We start from the raw sequence: 23,813 nt of genomic DNA, 5'->3' as shown, positions 1-23,813 counted from the left end.
TGATGAAAGTTTTGAGTGTCATGAGACTTATATTTTCTGGAAAATTTCATGGATGAGAGGAAGAGAAAGATTATATAGAGTTTGAGTTGTGATGATAATGAAGTGTTGGAGAAATGAGAGGTGGAGTGTAAGAATAGCTTAAATGATCACTAGTTTGGAAAGAGTGTTAGTGGTAGAGAGAGAACGAAATTGAAGGGATGAGAGAGGGTTTCCTTCTCTTCCATTTTTATAAAATTCAACTCTTTTATAAAAATATCAATTTTTTTTATAAAATGTGCACCTTAACCTAGTTTTTATTCATAAAACCTTGATTTTTGACTTATAAATTAGAAATAAGGTGTTGTTAATTGAATTTTTCTTTCGTTGATTATATTCCATCACTTAGTTATTTAAATTTTGATATAATAAGGTTCATAATAATTTTATGGAATTTTGGATGTTAAAATTTATAAAATTTAGGTTTTTTTAATGCTTTTAGGGTTTTAAGAAATTTGTTAATCTTTGGATATCAAGATAGATTGAATTTTAGAGACATCAAATTATTTTTGAGTATTATAAATATTTTGTTGTTATAAATAATGTTTGTAATTCGTTTTTGTCGGTTTATTGGCATTTCTATGTAGTGGTTCTGAGATTCAAGTGAAATTGAAGAACCAAGTATACTAGTCATAATTTCAACTTTGACTTAAGTTTCTACGAGACTCGGATCTAATTTATACTACTAGGTCAAGTGCATGATGTATCTATATGATTCATGCAAAGATGTTCAAGTCAAGGAATGACTTGAATTTGGGTAGTCACTATAGTTAAAGTAAATGTAGAATTCACATATCAATGTGAAATCTAAGTACACTATTCTTCGATTCTACTTGTTTCCAAGTTTCTAGTAGGTTATAACTTAGCTTCTAGTTACTAAGTGTATTATGTGTCGTGCCTATACGTGCAACTAAGTTTAGGAAAGTCTAGAACTGACTTGAATTTTGATGGTTGTCACACCTTAGCCTTCATAGTTGATTCTTGATTATCATATCATTAGATCTAGTTTTGTACAGTTTGGAGTAGAAGAACCTTTCTCTTTATGCAAGGAAGCAAAGGTGTATCTCAGATCCACAGTTTCCAAGTTTCTGGCCCATTTGAGGTATAAGCTCCTAACTTGATTATCATATCATTAGATCTAGTTTAGAGCAATTTTATGAGCTTTTTGTCCCAAAGAATCCATGTTCTTGGAGTATGAGTGAACTCCAAAACCTCTTGGTACATTTGAGGACTTTTGGACCTTGGAGTTAGTTAGAAATGTTGCTTGCATGACCTAATTTGGGGTTCATGCACTTGGTGTAACCATTAAGAACTTAGGTTTTGAAATCTTGACTTAACGGGATGTCTTAATGGATAAAGTTGGAAACTTTATCCATTAATACCATTTGAAGGATTGGATCTAAGCTGTCGAGCTCTAGAAATTATGGCTTAAGTGCTTAACCCATTAAACTGTTTTTGGCTACGGCCATAGTGTGGCGAGTTGTAGACCACGACACGATGGTGGGATGGAAAACGAGTATTTTGTCTTTTAGTCACCACGACGCGACCATGGGGTTGGCCACAGCGTAGTGACTTGACTGTTGACTTTGACCGTAGACCGTTGACTTTTAACCAAGTCGACATTTGGTCAACATGAGGGTTTTAAGTTGTAGACTGAGGATTGACCCCTAATTGGTGTGAAGGTTCTTTTTAGCACCAACCTTTACTTCTCTGGGAGTTGTGGTGTTCATCTGCTCGACTGTAAGGTGAGTTTCTTCACTGTACTATATATTGAAGTATGTGTCCTAGTGTGTAGGATGTGGTTGGACTGTTGTATGTTGTTAGGCAGGTAGACTTGTAAATTGTTACTTGTAATGTTAAATTGTCTGTTTATTTGTAATATGCATATGTCGACATATTTGAGAAGGGCTGAGGCATCCAACTTTGTGCGGATGGCCAATAGTGTGGCCAGTACAACTTTAGGTTGAGGGCCAGAAAAAGGGTGAGTTAAAGACAAGATCAACATTAAGTATTGTGAGTCAAGACATTCATAAAGGTCAGGTGGATGTCAATATTAACTACAATGTTGTGAGACTAGACATCCGTTGGGTTGGTGTGGACCCAGATGCATATATGCATCTATGTATATTGTCGTATGTGGTATTTTGGGGAACTCACTAAGTTTTGGCTTACAGTTGTGGATTAAAATATTTTCAGGTACTTTAGATGGTTGTGAGAATATGAAGGCTTGAATGTACACACTCATTAGCAGTTTTTGTGATTCCATGGTTATTATGATAGTATGATTTTTGGATGATTGTATTTTGGAACATGTGAGATTTCTTGACTTGGATTTTATGAAAATGACATTTTTACCTTAATTAAAATGAAAATTATTGTTGTGAAAAATTGGGACGTTACAATGTCGCTATGATAACATGCGGTTCTTAAGAAAACAATTTAGCAACAGAAGCATGAACATAAAAGTTCACCACCATGTCTCACCCATGGAACCATACACATCAAAACTTACAACAAAAGAAACTAGATGAAGGTTAAAAGGTTATACTACAAACAAATTGGTTGATTAACATTTAGAATCCAAAGTATATTTCATTTATCAGTAGTCCACATGAAATTATCAACACTTATTCTAGAATGTGCTAGCCCAAAAATGCAAGAACTCATTTCGTATTCTCTTTGTTAAAATCGAACATATATGAGAGCTAGTGTGTATGTTGAATGCTTAAGAGACCAAATCACCAAAACATAATGTGTGTGTTCTTGGCTTAGGCCAAGAGTGAGTGAGAAATAGAGAGATATAAAGATAGAGAGATCATGAGTTAGTAAACGAGAACTGGAATTTTATCTCTTATGGTTGGTTATTAAGTTGCCTTAATCATATGGTAGGTTACATGGAAAAAGAGATCATGAGTTAGTAAACAAGAAACATAATTTTATCTCTTATGGTTGGTTATTAACTTGCCTTAATCATATGGTAGGTTACATGGAAAGCATTAACCACCCATAATAGAGAATTATGATCCATTGACCTATTAAAAATCAAGTTATAAGTATATCCTAAATAATACTAGTTTATAGTGAAGCCACTATATAAAATATGAATTATAAAACTATTTCATCATTAATATGTTCTTTCTGATTTAGAACTTAGATTGTACTCTGTGTGTAACACATAAGCACATACATCACTAGCAATGTTAATAACTTGTTGTGTCATTAGGCATATTCCCGACAATCTCAAACCTAGAGGTAACAAAAAAGATAGATATCACTCATTTGGTAAAAATTCAGAATATATTGTAGATATTTTAAGTTCTATTTTAAAGGACAAAATATTATATTAAAACTAGAAAGGTGATAGAAATTACAAAGTATATAAAAAAGAGCTAGGATCTTTTATCTGAGTAACCCAATCTATATTTCTTATGACTATATACTCAAAATCCAAATGAAAGCTTGGTAAACAATGTTTTCGGGTAAAAAGTCCTTTTCTTTTCATAGTGGGGATGATATCTCCATAATTAGTCATATATTTTAGGCAACATCTTAGTGTTTTTAGCTGCATTTTAATCATTATTTGTGATAACTGATACTCAATATGTTTATATTTTGTTTTGTAGCAGTGAAGACATGTTCGAGATAAAAGGAGCTAAAATGCCGATCTGGAAGCTGGAGCACTAGAAACAATAACTAAAGACGGAAATTTGATAAAAAGAATACCACAACGGAATGGTTGCATACAAGCCACGCCCCGATGATATGCCAGGTCAAAGGAGTCTCATGGATGAAGTACAAGAAGACTTTGAGGGAACATGTAGGAATAGACACCACATCATAGTAATCACCTCACCACGGTGCAGTGGCACAAGTTATGGAACACTATAAATACGATTCTAAATTCATTATCTAGAGATATGATATGATTATCCTCGATTAAAGACAGCCAAATAACCCTTAGAAACCTGAAGGAGGCTAGAGAACGACTTTAAAGCGAGTTTTGAAGAAATTAAGAGACAAGAACACGTTAATCATTCCATTTGCTTTATTTAATCATGTTTAGCGAAGTTTACTATGTCTTTATCTGGTTTTTCTACTCTATTAATGGGCTAATAACCCTTTACTTTCGTTTAGTTGTAAGACCTTGTTTCAGGATGTTCCTTGATTTAGGGCTCGTGGACCTTAATTTGATCATGTAAAGGCTTTGGGCTTTGAGGAAGTAAAGATTGGACCTTATTGAGGGTTGATAATTATGGTTATGAGATCTAAGCCCTTGATTCATGTGCAGGAACCAAATGATAAAATGGGAAAAGTTATACATTAGGCTTCTTGCATGGATTATGGTTTTTAGTTCGACATGTGTTAATCCAAAAGTAACTAGATAGAATTGTGGGGATTGTCATTACCTTTCCGTGCATATAAAGAACACCGAAATCGGAGTTGACATAAAGAAGTTATGGATGTTTGAAGTTGAACTGGAAGTTTGGGGTTTTGCCCTATGCAGGGTGTAAGCAAGTTATGCAGGGTGTAGCTTGCTGAATGTTGATCGCATTTTTAATGAACTATGCATGACGTAACTTAGGTTATGCAGGGTGTAACTACTTCTGACCAAAACCCTAATCCTAAGGTTTTGAGACCAAGTTAAGGGCTCTAACTTCTTGGAACCCTTCCCATTATCAGTCTCCATCACATCATATCGTTCTTTTGAAACCCTAGCCAACAATTGTGAGTTTTGGGAGCATTAATGTGAATTTTGTGTGCATTCATGAAGGAGTCCATTAGAGAAGCAAGTGGGAGCTCCAAGCTTTGTAGATCCACACTTTGCACTTCGTCACCTATCTCTAGAAGGTATAAATCTTCCATCTTGATGTTCCTTTTGTTATATCTATTTAGCTCATGGGTTTTTATGTGTTTTGTCCCATAATCTTGGTCCTTGTGAGTATACGTTACTCCAGACCATTTGAATGCCTTTTTCTGATGTTTTTGTGGCTATAGAGTCATACAAATGAGAGCTTGGGCACTCTCATCGATCCATGCATGAGTTCTTGAGAAAAAGGTGTCATATTGGACTTTAAGTTTGATTGTATGTTCATCTTGGCCATACAAAGGGATAAAGTCAGAGACTTTATCCATTAAAGACATTTATTTAGATCAGATCTGAGAGTTTGAGAGTTTGGAATGCTGTATTACGAGTTTAATAGAAGTTTTTGGGATCAGAGGCTATACGTAGGGCATAGTTTAGTTACGCATGGCGTAAGTAAACTGAGTGTTGACCATTGGCTTTTTGACCGGTTTGAATTTTGGTTAACCATGTTGGGACTGCGTATGAGAAGGGCAAATTGGTCTTTTTCCCAAAGGAGGTTTAATTATGAGCCAAGACTTTTCGTGGGTTAGTTATTTACTTAATTGTTAATTAGGGTTTTAGTATGGATATGTTCAACAAGGGGAGGCTTGATATCGTCAGCTTGAGTAGGTGGTTTATCTTGTCTTTAGGGTTGAGGTGAGTCTGTTCGCTGTACTCGTGGGTCGAAGGCACCAATGTCGGCCCATTAGATTATGTTTTAGGATACTAACTATCTTTATGACTCTTGAATGTGTATGTATGTATTATATGGGTGAGGCCTAACTATATGGGCGGGCCCCAAATGATGTGATTGGGGCCCGAATGATATGGGTTGGTCCCGAATATGTGGGCTGGTCCCGAAGCATGTATGTTGGGCTGGGACCGTTCTATATGTTATGTGGTATTTTGAGGAACTCAGTAAACTTTATGCTTACGATTTGTGGTTTAACATTTTTTAGGTACTTCCAGTTTCAAAGAGAAGGGCCCGACTTGACTGCACCGCATCCCTTGATGGCTTTTCCGCTTTGGTCACTTTTGAGATACTCTGATGTTTGAAAAATACACTTTTACTTTATTTGGTTTTGGAACAATTGGTTGTATGACTCGATGTTTAAAATGGAATTTTTATCAGTATTTTTGGGACGTTACAAGTTAGTATCAGAGCCTCGGTTTGAGGGATTCGGACACACTCTCGGGTGTGTTTGAACTCAAACTAAAGAATTGATAATCTTTTTAAAAAGAAAATAAATTTTCTAAAAAGATTATTTATTATTCTTTTTTTTACAAAAGAAAGGGGTGTGATGCCTGTAATCAGTCGAGCTCAAGTAAGTGATTCCTAGAATACCCATACATGTTGCTATGATATATGTTTTTCATGCTAGAAGATACCATATGGATATGATCAGGGTTGCATGCTAGAATGCCTATTAGGAAGGATGCATATTGATGTTTTGTAGTCTGTAGAGTTCTACTACTCGAATACTGCTTTCTTTGTGCTTTGTAGGACTCATATCGATGTGAGTTAATTATTATATGAATATGTTAAGTTACATGATGCAAATGTTAAATGATCTTAGAGTGATTGATTTTTCCCTATTGCGTAATGCTTGTCTAGTCTAACCATTGTATGGTTGAGTCTTTTAGTCGAAGGATTATCTAGGCTTTATTGCATGTAATTGTATTCATGAAGTAGTAAGCTGTTTGGGGTTGAGTCGATTGATCATATGGTTGCCTTTCCGTTTAGTGTTGAGAACTCGTGCAGAAGGTTCTGGTTCTGGTTCAGGTTCAGGATCTGGCGTTGAGCTGATTGATGAGAGGATTCGAGAGTTTGTTTCGTCTGAGATCACTCGCGGTGTTTTGGATGTGACTCCTGCAATGTTGGTACCATCAAAGAAGGGATCATGGAGCAACTGGATGAGCGGCTTGGGGTTTTCCGTGCTAAGATTGCGGCTGGTCAGATTTGGGTGCAAACTTTCCCTTTTGGGAGTTCAAGGCTTGCGGAGCCCCAAAACTCTTCGGGAAGAAGAACCTTATTGCTAGTAGGCGGTGGATTGATGGCATGGAGAATGCTTAGCGGACTAGTTTCTAGCCTAAGGGATCAAAATTGGGATTTGTGTCTTGCCTTCTGAGGGTTGGAGCCCGCAACTTGAGAGAGAAGGTTGTTCCTTCTATTGGAGCTGAGGTCGTGGCAGCCATGTCTTGGGCAGATTTTGTGTCGAGATTCAGGGCGGAGTTTGCACCAGCCATTAAGGTGCAACAGTTGACGAGGAAGTTTCAGGACCTTCACCAGGCGATAGAGACTGTGGTAGAGATCACCGCTAAGTTTAGGGAGAGGACTTTATTGGTTCCATAGTACGTTGTGGATGAAGAGATAAAGAATAATAGGTTCCAAGATATGTTGTGTGATGATATTCGTAATTTTGTGGGCCTGTCGAGCTGCAAGACTTTGGTTGATATAACTACTGGATCCCAGGAGCAGGAGATTGTGTTGCATCTTCAGTCGAAGCGCAGGCCGGAGCAGATTCAGACCACATTGGGCCAGGCAAAGAGGACCAAGATTCACGATTCGCGATCGGGAGGCCATCAGGGACGCGGCCGTTGTGTCAAGTGTGGGAGAACTCATGAGGGGAGCTGCCATGAGAAAGGGAGGGTCTGCTTCATTTGCGGTCAGGCTGGTCAATTTAGTTGGGATTGTCCTTAGGGCTTAAGTCTGATTTGTTTTCACTATAGTCAGGTGGTCCACAAGAAGGCTGATTGTCCGAGGTTGGCGAGTGGAGCAGTTAGGGCACCTGCTCCAGCTACGTTGAGGATCACAAATGGTCGGGGGGGGGGGGAGTGGAGGCTCTAGTGGTGTTACAGGCCAAGGAGACTCAATTTCCATCTGATGAAGTTGTAGTTAAGTCTCCACCTAAGGATCATAGTTTCTTTATGGTTGTCTGGTTATTATCATTCACAGTGATTATCATATGCCATTTTGCATACCGAGAGTTGTGCTTAGAAGATATTTGGATAAGTCGGGTTTAGGCTTTTGTCACACCCCCAAACCGGAACGGCGGAAATTTTTCGGGGGCGGAGGACGTCATGTACAATATCACAACAATTGTAAAATAGTAATCAAAGCAACAACAACCATTGTATTAATAGTATAATGTTTACATTGTATTCGAATCATATATAACTGACTCCAAAAGTAAATAACAAGTAAAGACTTGAAGCTACTATGTTCCATCGTCTAGAAACCGGTGTGTGTACCTGTCTACTAGTATCCTGAGAATACAAGTAGTTTTGATAGTGTCAACATTAAATTTGGTGAGTTCATAAGCGTTTTGTTTTAGAAAACAGGTTCTTTGTTCTTTGAAGAGAGCGATGTGTTTCTCCAGAAAACCCTATATTTTCTGATGTGATGAATAATAAGTAAAATGATTTGTACCAGTTCCTTCTACGAGTACTTAGTGTATACAAGTCATATACAATCCAGATCGAACAAACAATCGATTGTGTGGTTCTGCCCCAAGCCCACAACCAAACAAGGAACAGGAAATGAGGCGGAGGCCACACATCCCACTGGTTGTCGGATCCTCATGTGTATAACCCGGACGTATTCACTAGGTACTTACAGAGTTAACCGTATTAGTCCTTTGAAATCTATTGAAAGTGTTCCTCAAGAAAATCCTATATTTTCTTAATAAGAGTATGATAATACCTGTTCCTTCTATGACCACTTAATTTATACTAGCTATATATAAACCAATATCGAACGGACAGTTAATTATGTGGATCTGCCCTAAGCCCACAACCAAACAAGGAACAGGAAATGGGGCGGAAACCACACATCCAACTGTCTATCGGATATTCTTCATATATAACATAGATGTATAAACTAAGGAAATTATAGAATTAACAATGAATGTTCGTTAGTTTAAAGATAAAACGATTGCTTGCAAAATACTGATGTTTGTCCTGGAAAATCCTACATTTTCCATAAAAGTGAGTTGTTGTCTTAAATGTTCCAAAACTGGAAAGTACAAGTATATTCCCATACTTAAGTTGTAAAGTGTAGCTTTATTATTAAATAAAACTAGCCGAAAACGTGTTTTTTCTGTAAACTGGAAGTGATGTTAATACCCTCCTGTGATCACTTAGTACATACGAGTTATAGAAATCTAGATCAAACAGACAGTCGATTGGTTGATTCTGCCCTAAGCCCACAACCAAACAAGGAACAGTAAATGAGGCGGAAACCACACATCTCATTGCATGTCGGATGTTAATTTCATATCACCCATGTGTATATACCAAGTAATCACATAGTTATTAACCCTGGAGACTGTTTGTTAAGCATATTATTGCGTGAACGAGTCGTTGTTTAACCCAGTGAGTTCTTATAACCATGCTGATGGACGATAAACACTACGACGTACTTCGGACGTCGTAAACGTTAATGACGTTTTTCACCCAGGACGACTGTAGCTAATAGTCAGGGTGCGAGATTGTCAGTCTCGTATAGATCTATACACAAAATCACGCTCTCCCTCCGGGAGACTCTGGTTCCCAAGGAGTAGACTTCCCCGAAGACGTGTCTCACAATTTGGTTCTTTCAATGAATTCACGAATAATACAATGAAAACCCTTTTTGTTAATAACATGTATCCTTGTAAAAATAGTACATTTGTTCCATAGTTCATAAGTTTGTTTCCGTGTTAGAAACATGTGCTTGTAAAGTTTGTATCTTAATGTGTATGTAAAATTGTTCGTAAATCTAGTAGAAACAATGTTTGTCATGTTTAGTAAGTTTTGCGTTCAAATGCGTGTTAACGATAAGAAAATAAAATAAACAAAATTATATTTTTAAACACAATATTACTTGTGTTTTACTTGTATTCCCCCCCCCCTAAAACATTAAAAAGCTTGGAAAAATATGGGGGTAGGAACTCACCTCTAGTGCGCGTGCTTGATCGGACTCGAAGTGATTGCGAATGCTCCGCGGGTTAGAATACGTAACAGTGGTCGTATCCTAAAAATAATTGTATTCGTCGTCATATTTAAATTAATAATAAATTAATTTAAATAATAGGTTAAATAATAATTTAATTATATAAAGAGGACTTACAATTTAATTGGAAATGGTTTTGAGAAATGTTGAAAATGTGTGTTCGGTGAGCAAAAGTGGGAATTTGGTGTAAAATTGGGTTTTCGGTGGGGAATGGGATGAATTCGGTGTTTGCTTGAAGATTTGAAGATATGAGTGTGTGTTCTTGGTGTGTTCTTGATAAAGTTATGAAGATTTGAAGATCTTATGGGCAAAAACTTATGAGTTTTGAGAGAAAATTTGGCAAGAATTCGGTGTGAATAAGTGGGAAATGAAGTTGAATTCGGCTGGACACATATATATATATATATATATATATATATATATATATATATATATATATATATATATATATATATATATATATATAGGAATGGGAAATCGGTCTTAATGGGTTTGGGCCCTTGTGTGTTCGGTCCTTAATGGGCCAAAATCATGTGAATTCGGTCATAACAAGACCGAATTCTCCTTGTTTCAAGAATGGTGACCGAACACTCCATTTGAAAAAGATTCCCTAAACCGATTTCACCCTTTATTGGATTTCCATGACCGAATTCACCAATATAAGGTGTATATTTACATTTTAAACCCTTTTCTTTTGATTTATATTACATTAAGCTAACCAAAATTAACTTAGGTTCAAATCTAGGCTTAGATATTTAGCTTATAAACAAGCCCTAAAGGCTATAGAGGATCCAATGCAACAAGGGTTGCAATGTAGATTCACTTGTGCTAGATTAGGGTTTGAACTTTACTAGGTTTAAAATTTCGAGTTGTCACATCATCCCCCTGTTAGAGGGAATTTCATCCCGAAATTCCCATTCTGAGCGGCCGTTAGGAATTTGGAATGGGGGTAAGTACTTCAATTCTCTCTGAACTTCTCGATCCCCAGAGAACTCAGATCCTCGCTTGAAGTTCCAGCGGATCTTCACTGTTGGGTCGGTTTTTTTAATCAGTAGGACGTGTGTGGGTTTGGCTTACTGGTTTATGTTCGTCCGAATGGTAGAAGGTACGCTCGTAGTCTTGGGTAGCCTTTGTCCTGAAGTTCAAGGTAGGACTCATACCTGGTTCATCTGTCATCGTCTCGTGTATACAAGTCGTATATAATTAAGATTGATAAGACGGTCGGATGGGTGGCTCTGCCCCAAATCCACAATCAAACAAGAAACATGAGATAGGGCAGAAGCACACATCCTAAGTCCGTAGAATCTTAATTATATACCACTCCCGTGTATACACTTAACTGTGATAGGTTAACCGTATTTGTCCCTAGCCTCTGCGCTTGAACATGATTTGCTGCACACGTGGTATTCCCGAAAGGTCTACTGGGGATACTTCGGGAATGATACAGAAGGATATAATACTCCTCGCATGAGTACTTCGGAGGTTTGAAGCGAGAGACGATTCTGAGGTTCGGTGTCAGGTTTGTCGTTATAAGTGACGAGAGTTTCTTTAGTCGGTCGGTTAAGGTGAAGGGTCTCTTAGGTAAAACATGTGATTGGTATGGTGAGGACCAAGCCAATCTTGGTTGGATGACGTCGTCATAACACGTGTTATGTTGGTTCGGAAGGAGTGTTTGCTAGGGCAATAGTGCATCTGTGTGTACGTGTCTAGTGCTTTCTGTTTTAACCTTGTTATTACTACTGCGAACGTTTTGTACTGCATTAAGTGAGTACTAACCATAGAATTGTTCCGATGGATGGTATGGATACTTAATATTACGATCCCTACTAGGTCCATCTATAATCGCTTGTTGTCCACAAGTCATATATAATTAAGGCGAAGAAGACGGTAGAATGAGTGACTCTGCCCTAAATCCACAACCAGACAAGGAACAGGAAATAAGGCGGAATCACGCACTCTAAGTCTATAGGTTCTTAATTACATATGGCCCTAATGTTTACACCAAGCCATTATAGCTTACCTGTAAGGGTATTTAGTTTTTATATAGACTATGTGCTTTGTTTGGACAAGGAAGCAAAAATTCTCTTATGTTTGGGATTTAGTTAGTAACTGTTTTGTAAAAATGTCATTTTTAGAAATGTTTCGATTTGGGAAATGTACCGTTGTTCTCAGGTGATTATAGGCTAGTCTCTCCAGCGATAATCATCAACACTCTTCCATCTTCGCCGGAGTTTCTGGTCAATGGACAATCTCTCCTGTAGTGCCCCGTTTCGCCACATTCGTAGCAGGTCTAACTTACTCCCTCATATGGGACCTGAGAGATTGGTCGTGCTGGTGCCTTACAGAAATGGACGGTATGTCCCCTCCTGAGACAGTTCTTGCAATACATCTTTCGGCACCTTCCGGTATGATGGAGGTTGCACTTATTACATTTAGGGAGGTTCCCAACATATCGACTGTCGGGTGCTAGAGTGGCTGGTGTTGCGGAGGCATGAACCGCAACCATCTGTTTCCCGTTTGAGGGTTCTTGTGTCGACTGTCTTTTCTTCTTGCTCCCGGATTTTTGCCTATCGTCACTCCCCTTGGATGACTCCGGAATGGCGGTCATTATGCCTTGGCGGACTCCATGGTCCACCAGTGTTCGAGCCAGACGTTTGGCACTGTCGAACGTAAGGGGTTTCGTAGCTATCACGTTCCCTTGGATTAGAGGAGGTAGTCCCCAAATGTATCTCTCTACCTTCCTGCTTTCCGGGGTAACCATCCCAGGAATCTATCAGTGTAGGCTACTATGTCCGAGCCTGCCATGGTAAGGTTCCACAGCTCTTGCTCTAGATTTTGTATCTCGCCCCTCGGGCAGTACTCTTCCAGCATCATCTCTTTTAGATTTTCCCAGCCCACCGCGTTTGCCACTGGTAGGGTCAGTGACTTGACATGGCTATTCCACCATGTGAGGGCTCTGTCAGAGAAGGTGCAGGCAGAAAACTTCACTTTGCTCCCTTCTGGGCACGCGCATATCTCAAAAATCGACTATGTTTTCTAGAACCATCGTATTAGGGCGATGACTCCCCCACTTCCATCGAAGGATTTGGGTCCACAATTCATGAAGTCTTTGTACGAACACTCCCTTGGGTGTCCGCGGCTTTCCCCGTGGTTAGAGTGGTTAGTACCACCACCCGATCCACTGGTACCACTTGCGTGGATTTGTGTCATGGCGGCTGCCACTGCGGCTGTTACAGCAGCCTGAAAGACAACCAGATCATACTGTGGAAGTGGTGGCGGTGGTGCGTTGTTTTTGTTTTTATTGGGTTTCTTCGGTGGCATCTTTCTGCCATAAGGTTTAAAATATGAAATGAGGGTAAGTCTTTAGTGGTGGTTACATGTCGAGTGTTATTTGAATCCAAGTTATCTTAGTTCTGAGTGAGTTATGTTCCGACTTTTATAGTGCTCTGAATACAATTCATAACAGAGGTATATGAAAAATAGACTTATGAATTTTTTATAGTGACCACCTTCTTAGTGAAGTTCTGTGACCTGGTTTACTGTTACTAGTTGTCATGAAAAAGGCGATAAGCCTAACACATAGTGTGAGTAGTGTAATCACTAACTCACTAGATTATATTAGTTTATTATGTATTAGCGTGACGTATATAGCTCAGTCTCTTTGCATTTCTAGTGAGTGGTTCTCTCTGTTCTATGATCCTAACATGATTATCTTAGATTCAGTTGTAGGGATTTGTTGTCTCTGGACCTTCCTATGGTTTTCTTGCTCTCAATAGTTCATGCTTCGGGTTCTATCACTGATCTCCATCACTTCATGATGGAAGGTATGACTCCAAACGTTTGAGCGAGCCTCTGATGCCTGCTCAGGATCGGGTAAAGGTCCTCAGTGATGTCTCTTGTTCTTTACTCCTTGCCTGATCCCCTTTCGGAATTCTCCTTATGAATTCTCTCTTGTTCCTCCTTGACTCTTCTATTGGTTGTTGTAGTGGAGTGGCTATATCTGTCTAGGTTGTTCATGCGAGAATGGGAATGTCTAAAGAATCTTATGAGATTAAGTAAAACATTTCTTCTGAAGTTTTTGGTGATCCAAACTGGGTCCTCCTATAACCACGCAGTGCATGCAAGCTGTATATAACCAAGATCAAATAGACCTTCGAATAGGTGATCCTACTCTAAAACCACAACCAAACAAGGAACAGGTAGTAGAGCGAAGATCATAAATTCTAAGTCTATAAGATCCTAATTATATATAGCCCTGGAAGCATACACTTCGCAATTAGAGACCTGCCAATAAGGGTCTTTTAGTTTTCACGTAAGTTAGTTATAGTGCCTAAAATACTCCTATAGTATTTTAAATTATATGATTGTTTTATGAAGTTTCTTGGTATATGGATTTGGTAAGTTTTCAGACTTGTTGTTATCTTATAGTACCATAAAATACTCCTTTAGTATTTTAACTTTATGTTTTGTTCTAGAGATCATTTGTATATAGGGTTGGTAAGTTTTAGACTCGTTGCAACACCACTATCACTCCCAAACATATGTTGGTCGTATCTCAAATAAATATAGTTGATCAGGCTATATTTATCCCAGATATGATTACATAACTGCCTAGGTTTGACTGTAGTGTCCAACATCTAAATACTTTTGTTTTGTTCTTCTTGTGACACTTGTTATTAGTATGTTTATATGCATGTATCTGTACTTATATAAGAACACTTATATTTTAAAAGTATACTTTTAGTTAGAGCACTTCGGCCCCATTGTATTTATAGTTGTATATCTTTTATAGGTTGATATACTTAGTTCACTATAAACAATGCTCTGATACCAATCTGTCACACCCCCAAACCGGAACGACGGAAACGTTCGGGGGCGGAGGACGTCATGTACAGTATCACAACAATTGTAAAATAGTAATCAATTCAACATCAACCATTGTATTAATAGTATAATGTTTACATTGTATTCGAATCATATATAACTGACTCCAAAAGTAAATAACAAGTAAAGACTTGAAGCTACTATGCTCCATCTTCTAGAAACCGGTGTGTGTACCTGTCTACTAGTGTCCTGAGAATACAAGTAGTTTTGAAAGTGTCAACATTAAAGTTGATGAGTTCATAAGCATTTTGTTTTAGAAAACAGGTTCTTTGTTCTTTAAAGAGCGCGATGTGTTTCTCCAGAAAACCCTATATTTTTTGATGTGATGAATGATAAGTAAAGTGATTCGTACCAGTTCCTTCTACGAGTACTTAGTGTATACAAGTCATATACAATCCAGATCGAACAAACAATCGATTGTGTGGTTCTGCCCCAAGCCCACAACCAAACAAGGAACAGGAAATGAGGCGGAGGCCACACATCCCACTAGTTGTCGGATCCTCATGTGTATAACCCTGACGTATTCACTAGGTACTTACAGAGTTAACTGTATTAGTCCTTTGAAATCTGTTGAAAGTGTTCCTCAAGAAAATCCTATATTTTCTTAATAAGAGTATGATAATACCAGTTCCTTCTATGACCACTTAATTTATACTAGCTATATATAAACCAATATCGAACGGACAGTTAATTGTGTGGATCTGCCCTAAGCCCACAACCAAACAAGGAACAGGAAATGGGGCGGAAACCACATATCCAACTGTCTATCGGATATTCTTCATATATAACATAGATGTATAAACTAAGGAAATTATAGAATTAACAATGAATGTTCGTTAGTTTAAAGATAAAACGATTGCTTGCAAAATACTGATGTTTGTCCTGGAAAATCCTACATTTTCCATAAAAGTGAGTTGTCTTAAATGTTCCAAAACTGAAAAGTACAAGTATATTCCCATACTTAAGTTGTAAAGTGTAGCTTTATTATTAAATAAAACTAGCCGAAAACGTGTTTGTTCTGTAAACTGGAAGTGATGTTAATACCCTCCTGTGATCACTTAGTACATACGAGTTATAGAAATCAAGATCGAACAGACAGTCGATTGGGTGATTCTGCCCTAAGCCCACAACCAAACAAGGAACAGGAAATGAGGCGGAAACCACACATCCCATTGCATGCCGGATGTTAATTTCATATCACCCATGTGTATATACCAAGTAATCACATAGTTATTAATCCTGGAGATTGTTTGTTAAGTATATTATTACGTGAACGAGTCGTTGTTTAACCATCTGAGTTCTTATAACCATGTTGATGGACGATAAACACTACGACGTACTTCGGACGTCGTAAACGTTAATGACGTTTGTCACCCAGGACGACTATAGCTAATAGTCAGGGTGCGGGATTGTCAGTCCCGTATAGATCTATACACAAACTCATGCTCTCCCTCCAGGAGACTCTGGTTCCTAAGGAGTAGACTTCCCAGAAGACGTGTCTCACAATTTGGTTCTCTCAACGAATTCACGAATAATACAATGAAAACCCTTTTTATTAATAACATGTACCTTGTAAAAATAGTACATTTGTTCCATAGTTCATAAGTTTGTTTCCGTGTTAGAAACATGTGCTTGTAAAGTTTGTATCTTAACGTGTTTGTAAAATTATTCATAAATCTAGTAGTAACAATGTTTGTCATGTAAAGTAAGTTTTGCGTTCGAATGCGTGTTAACGATAAGAAAATATAATAAACAAAATTATATTTTTAAACACAAGATTACTTTTGTTTACTTGTATTCCCCCCCCCCTAAAACATTAAAAAGCTTGGAAAAATATGGGGGTAGGAACTCACCTCTAGTGCGCGTGCTTGATCGGACTCGAAGTGATTGCCAATGCTCCTCAGGTTAGAATACGTAACAGTGGTCGTATCCTAAAAATAATTGTATTCGTCGTCGTATTTAAATTAATAATAAATTAATTTAAATAATAGGTTAAATAATAATTTAATTATATAAAGAGGACTTACAATTTAATTGGAAATGGTTTTGAGAAATGTTGAAAATGTGTGTTCGGTGAGCAAAAGTGGGAATTCGGTGGAAAATTGGGTTTTCGGTGGGGAATGGGATGAATTCGGTGTTTGCTTGAAGATTTAAAGATATGAGTGTGTGTTCTTGGTGTGTTATTGATAAAGTTATGAAGATTTGAAGATCTTCTGGGCAAAAACTTATGAGTTTTGAGAGAAAATTTGGCAAGAATTCGGTGTGAATAAGTGGGAAATGAAGTTGAATTCGGCTGGACACACACACACACACACACACACATATATATATATATATATATATATATATATATATATATATATATATATATATATATATAGGAATGGGAAATCGGTCTTAATGGGTTTGGGCCCTTGTGTGTTCGGTTCTTAATGGGCCAAAATCATGTGAATTTGGTCATAGCAAGACCGAATTCTCCTTGTTTCAAGAATGGTGACCGAACACTCCATTTGGAAAAGATTACCTAAACTGATTTCACCCTTTATTGGATTTCCATGACGGAATTCACCAATATGAGGTGTATATTTACATTTTAAACCCTTTTCTTTTGATTTATATTACATTAAGCTAACCTAAATTAACTTAGGTTCAAATCTAGGCTTAGATATTTAGCTTATAAACAAGCCGTAAAGGCTATAGAGGATCCAATGCAACAAGGGTTGCAATGTAGATTCACTTGTTCTAGATTAGGGTTTGGACTTTACTAGGTTTAAAATTTCGAGTTGTGACAGCTTTGATGTGAGATATCGACCAACGGCAGAGTAAGCCTTAGGTTGAGGAATACTGAGTGTTCTACTTAAAGGATTGGCACCTGGACTGATTCAATGGTTTCAGTACATTGAGTCCGAGGAAGTTGCAGTGTAAGCATATTGGATGTGAATGTGGGATTCGTAGGGATCGTTCTTGGTTCCGAGGAAATGAAGGATTTGTCGGATCGTTGGTGTAAGGATAGTTTTTGTCGGATTCATACCTTCAGGGCGTGGTTGACGCATGTTTGCATAAGTTTCACCCAATAACAAGTGAGTTGTTGGATTGGTTATCTATCTGTTCTGATAGTGGGTTTATTCATTCCTACTCATCAGTTGAGTTTGTTCAAGGATTTGGAATTGTATCATGAGAAGGTGCTTGGGATGCGGAAAACTTTCGTCAAGAGAAGTGAAGTGTTTAACCTGTTTCTGTTTCTGGGTCGGGTGTACCATGGATTCAACCAAAACTAAGGCTCTTCGAATTGTAACATTTCAAGCACATTTTCATGTAATTCCCACGTAACCGTATGATTGCCTTCATATAAAAAAATTGCACAAGATTGATTTTTAAATTAAAATATCATAATTAAAAACATTCAGGCACATTGCTATTACTTTCATTTAAATCCATTGAAAAGACCCCCAAAACTCTACTAATAATTAAGATTAGGATAATAAAAAATTGAATTAACATTTGAAAATACAATAACCTAAAGTATATTGCTAACCCAATTTCCTATGCATAACATACCAACTGTAACCTTGGATGTTTTGTAAATTGTCATCATACTTATTGGGAATTTATTAAATAACATGTAATCTTATTGGTGCTTAATTGTTGGCTTGCAGATAGATACTCGACTGCCTTCTTCATTGTTACACGTGATAATGCCACAAAAATAAGGATTTTTTTCACTATGTCGATAAAAGAGGCACACAAGAGAGTAAAAGGGGGCAGGCTGACTTTCAAAGGAGGCACCCTAGCTTTAAGAAGCCGACTACTTGGAAATTTCCCACCGCCTACCTTTGCCTTCCTGATTTCCCAAATATATCATGACTTTATTCGCCGAAATTCCTGTTGAAGATCCGTTTATCTTGGTTTTTGTTGTTGTTGACGCAAAGAAAGCCGGTGTTAGTCTAATAGATTCTCTTTTCCACATGCAAGAGAACAACCCACAAAAAATGCTCAAAAGTCTTACTGACGATTGAGGCAGAAGAACAGATGTTCCACGCAGTGGATATGAAAATCTTTTGCAAAGTAGTTATATGTGTGGAATATCAAAACCTATTGTATAATCCACTTTCAAGATTTGTTCTATATATATATATATATATATATATATATATATATATATATATATATATATATATATATATATATATATATATATATATATATATATATATATATATATATATATAGGGAGAGGATTAAATGAGAACACCTAAAAGGTTGAGAACGCGAGAACAATTCTGAACCAATCAATATATAAGGGCATACTAGTAAATGTATATTTTAATTAAATTAAAATAAAATAAAATTCAATCAAATTCCTTTAAATTTAGGATCAGTTACCAAAAAAGAAATAAATATTTAATTTTTTATTTTTCTTATTAATGGAATATAAAAAACATTTTTACCAAAATTTATTTTAAAACTGAAAAAAAAATTCTTAAAAAATCAATTTTTTTCTCCTATTTCACGTTTTTTTTTGTTCAAAAAAATAAATAGAAATCGAACACCAAATAAGTACATTTGTATTCATAAATGATTTTTTTTCAAAAAACCTGATACTACTCCAATCACAAATAAATACACATCAATTTACAAGTAATCTAATTCCTTTTTTTAATCAATTGAAAATAAAAAGAGTGTAAAAATTATCATTTCTTCATAAAAAGAATACTTCTAATCATAAATAAATATACTCATTAACACATGCTTACACTGTTATTCACAAATGAATACACTGCTATTAACAAATTAGTACCCTGTTATTCAGAATTAAATAAATGAATACCTCTAATCATAAATAAATACATTCATTCACTGTTATTCACAAATGAATACACTTATATTCACACATGAATGCACTGCTATTCATTCACTGTTATTCACACATGAATGCACTGCTATCCACAAATGAATAACTGATATTCATAGATAAATACAATTTTTCATTCTTCCATTTCCTCTCATACTCCCTTCTTTTTCTCCTATCTTCGAGGTGCAACAAAAACACCCCCACCAGAGGTGTTTGCTGGTGGTTTCCGGCGAGCCAAGGGCAGCAACTCCCTCCGTTTTCTCCCACTGTTTTACGACACACCAAGCAACCCAAACACCCCCTGTTGTCGTTTTCTTTCTGCCTTCCTCCCCCTCTCATCGACAGTAACTGGAACAAGAAAACGAAGTGGTGAAGAGGTTGTCAGAATAGCCCCAGCCACTCCACTACTACGATGAACCACCAAATCGGTGGAGGTGCTCCCTATTCTTCTTTCTTCGCTCCTAAAACAATTCCATACTTCATCATTTCATGTTCTTGATAGAAAACCCCAAAATCGGAAAAACGCAAAATTGAAAGTGAAAGAGATGGATTTAAAGTGAAAGAGATGGATTTGCAACTCAAAAAATCGAATAAAGGTGATATATCAATGAATCGATTCTGAATAAATGAAAGATAAAGGAAGCCCTAATCATACCCTTTACCCTTCGTAACCAGGAAACCACCATCGACATAGCCTCCATCATCAACCTTTATCTTCACAGCAACATTCAAGCAAAATCGAGACCATACCTTCCAACTTGAAATCGATTGCTGGTCTAGAATCTCCAATGAAAACCGATGAACTAACATCGACTTGTAGGAGTGCTCTTTTGCTGATTCAAACAAAAAAAAACCGAGAGCAGCCCAAATGATTTCTGACCTGTTTCCGTTTATTGTCACTCGATCAGACGAGGATCGAACATTCCCCAATCGACTATGCCTCCAGATCCCTGCTCCGTTCGTGAATCCTCTCCTTCTGATCAAAAGCAATTCAGAGATCCTGTTTCCCTTTCCCCCTTTTTGGCTTCATCGATTCCAATCTGTCTCACCATTCTTTTCCCTTTTGTGGTGGATCGATGATGTAGGGTGGAGGCGTACCTAGGTTTACAGAGAGAGATGAAGAGAGAGATGAGAAATAGAAGGAAATAGGCGAGTGATTGAGGAATTATAGGAATTAAATAACGGTGGTAAAGGTCCAATTACTATAATACCCTTATCACCATTTGAAGTTACACTTTAATACCTGTAACTTTTAAAATTTGACATAAATGGCCCATTCAATAATAACCTTAGATTTAGTTATTTAAATGGTTCAGATCTGTTCTCGCGTTCTCAACCTTTTGGGTGTTCTCATTTGATCCTACTCCTATATATATATATATATATATATATATATATATATATATATATATATATATATATATATATATATATATAGAGACAGCTAGGTTCAAATGTTTCTCGCATCTATTGTGTGGTAGAATGCACTAATAACAATTTAGTAAAAAATAAATTATTATTTAATAACATAAAAATAGATATTAAATGATTTCCATAATTATATGTATATTAAATGATATTCATAATTATAATTCTTTGTTTATGAAACTAATTAAATTCGTCATTAAGATTAGCAATAATATTCTTTCAGAATGAATTCTCCTCTACGTTTTCATTATGGGTTCGTATTTTGTTTCATGACTCACTCACTCAAAATATAACAAAGTTGTCAGAAACATGGAGAACGAGAGTGTATTGTAGCAGAATGAGAGTATATTCTAGTAGAATACAATATCGTTCTTCATACTCCATGGAACTTTATTGTATTTTAAGTGTGTGGATCCATAAACAAAACACGAACCCATACATGAAACCTAGATACGAATTCATTCTGAAAGAATGTTATTGCTGACATTAATGACGAATTTAATTAGTTTTCATAATAAGAGAACTATAATTATGGATATCATTTAATATACATACAATTATGGAAATCATTTAATATCTATCTTTATTTAATTAAATAATAATTTAATTTTACTAAATTCCTATTGGTGCATTCTAGCATACAATAAATATAAGAAACACATGAACCTATATATATATATATATATATATATATATATATATATATATATATATATATATATATATATATATATATATAAGACAAAATATTCTTCCATTTTATCCACATCTTCCTATTAAGAGTAAAAAAGCTATCAAAATTTAATCATCCCTTATATTTAGAAGTCAAAATATTCTTCCATTTTATCTACATCATCTTATATTATCCAACTTACCTACCGTAGAAAAATCTAGTTCTAACTGATTCAAGAGAATTGACAACAATAAAAGGGACACGAAAAATAGAAAGAAAAAAGTATAAAGACCACCTAGCTAGAATCGTATTTAAAAACGTTAAATGGCTGGGACTTAACCTCCCAATAAAAGAGATTTTTGTTGAATGGATATATAACCTATTTCCTACCATCAATCTTGGACATATTTAGCCCCACCGGAAAACCAAGATAAATAAAAGACAAAGTTGTAGGCTTAACAGTTGATCGCAACAACCATGACTTCAATTACGTGAAAAGGAATACCCACTCCATAAAGATTACTCCCCACAAGGTTAAAATTTCAACCTCGAAATCAAGAAGTTAACAACATGCAAAATTTGAATAACATCATTATTGTTATCTCGGCATCCCGCGACCACTCTTCTGTAAAATTACATCGTTGGTGTAAAATAAATGGGAGATATAAACCTCCGAGTTTGTCACTCTAGCCGGACAAAAAACACCATGGATAACCACCTTCTACATCCTAAAATTTAGGTCCTTCATCGCAATAATAATAATAATAATAAAATAATAAAATAATAATAAAATAATAATAATAATAATAATAATAACAACAACAACGATAGCCTTCTCTAATAATGAAAGTTTTATGTGCAAGGCAAAACGGTCGGTATGTTTGCTTTATCAAAATTCATAGTGTAATTGAATTAATAATTAACATATTATATGTCCCTAGTTGTGAGACTCATTTATTACATGGGTTAATTTTAAAAAAAAATTAAATATAAATGTCAAAATATTTGAGAACTTTGAATTTATAAGAAAATAAGAAAAAATAATGATTTATTATAGTGGAAATGTTTTTTATCTTTTAAATTTAAACTAATAATTTAAATAAAGAAAAGAAACTAATAAGCTTTAATTTTGGGAATTTTGAAATTAAAAGGTAAGTTTATTAGTAAAATTAATATCAATTTATTACTATATTTATTGCAATTATTACATTAAAATATTATGTGAAATTTAATAAAATAGAAAAACTCAAAAAATGACATGTGTAAAAAAAATTAATTCAAAATAACTACAAAATGACATTTGGTAAATTGAATGAAAGTGTGACAAGTGATAAAAAAAACATTCATTTATTAGAGAGGATTAAAAATATATTATTAAATAGTTAACATATTAAATATGTTTACGAGAACCGTAATATTGAAATACATATATATTCTTTTATATAAAAAAGGTTATTGATATTTTAACACATTTATACTACTTTGCCCCGTTTTACCAACTTTCTTTACAGACGTGTTTGGTACGGAGCGTTTGGGAACTTCTAGCTTCTAGCGTTTGACAAAACGCTCCGTTTTGAACAAAAAACTTTGTTTGACAATACAAGCTTTTAGCGTTTAGTTTAAACAAAACGTTCTAAATCTTAAAGCTATATTACATAGCGTTTAACAAAACGCTATCAGCTATCGGCTACATGATACACACTACATGCTACTAGTTAGTTTTGACGAACACACCATCTATTTTTTTTTCATTTTTGATCCATTATGAAATAAAATATAACTCATTTTCAGATAAATAGATTAAAACTTCCATTAAAAATCCATCATCGTTCACATGCAAGAACTCATACATGAAACTTTAGTTTCATGAAAGAATGAAAAGATAGTTTAAAAATTGAAAATGGTTTTTTTGAACCGGCAAATACAAATATTATAATTTACTCCTAAACTAACACTTAATTCCACTTATGTTCACCCGAGACTTGAACCCTCGATCTGAAGGAGTGAGGGCATCACCTGATACCGTTGAGCTAAAAGGCCTTTGGTATCGAGAGATTATTTATGGATAATGCTATAAATAGCTCCATTTCTTTTCCAAAACCAC

This window comes from Lactuca virosa, chromosome 5, assembly GCF_052849685.1.
Source record: "Lactuca virosa cultivar CGN04683 chromosome 5, Lactuca_virosa_CGN04683_v6, whole genome shotgun sequence".
NCBI classification, from domain to species: Eukaryota; Viridiplantae; Streptophyta; class Magnoliopsida; order Asterales; family Asteraceae; genus Lactuca; species Lactuca virosa.
Note: the sequence above shows the minus strand (reverse complement) of the source record.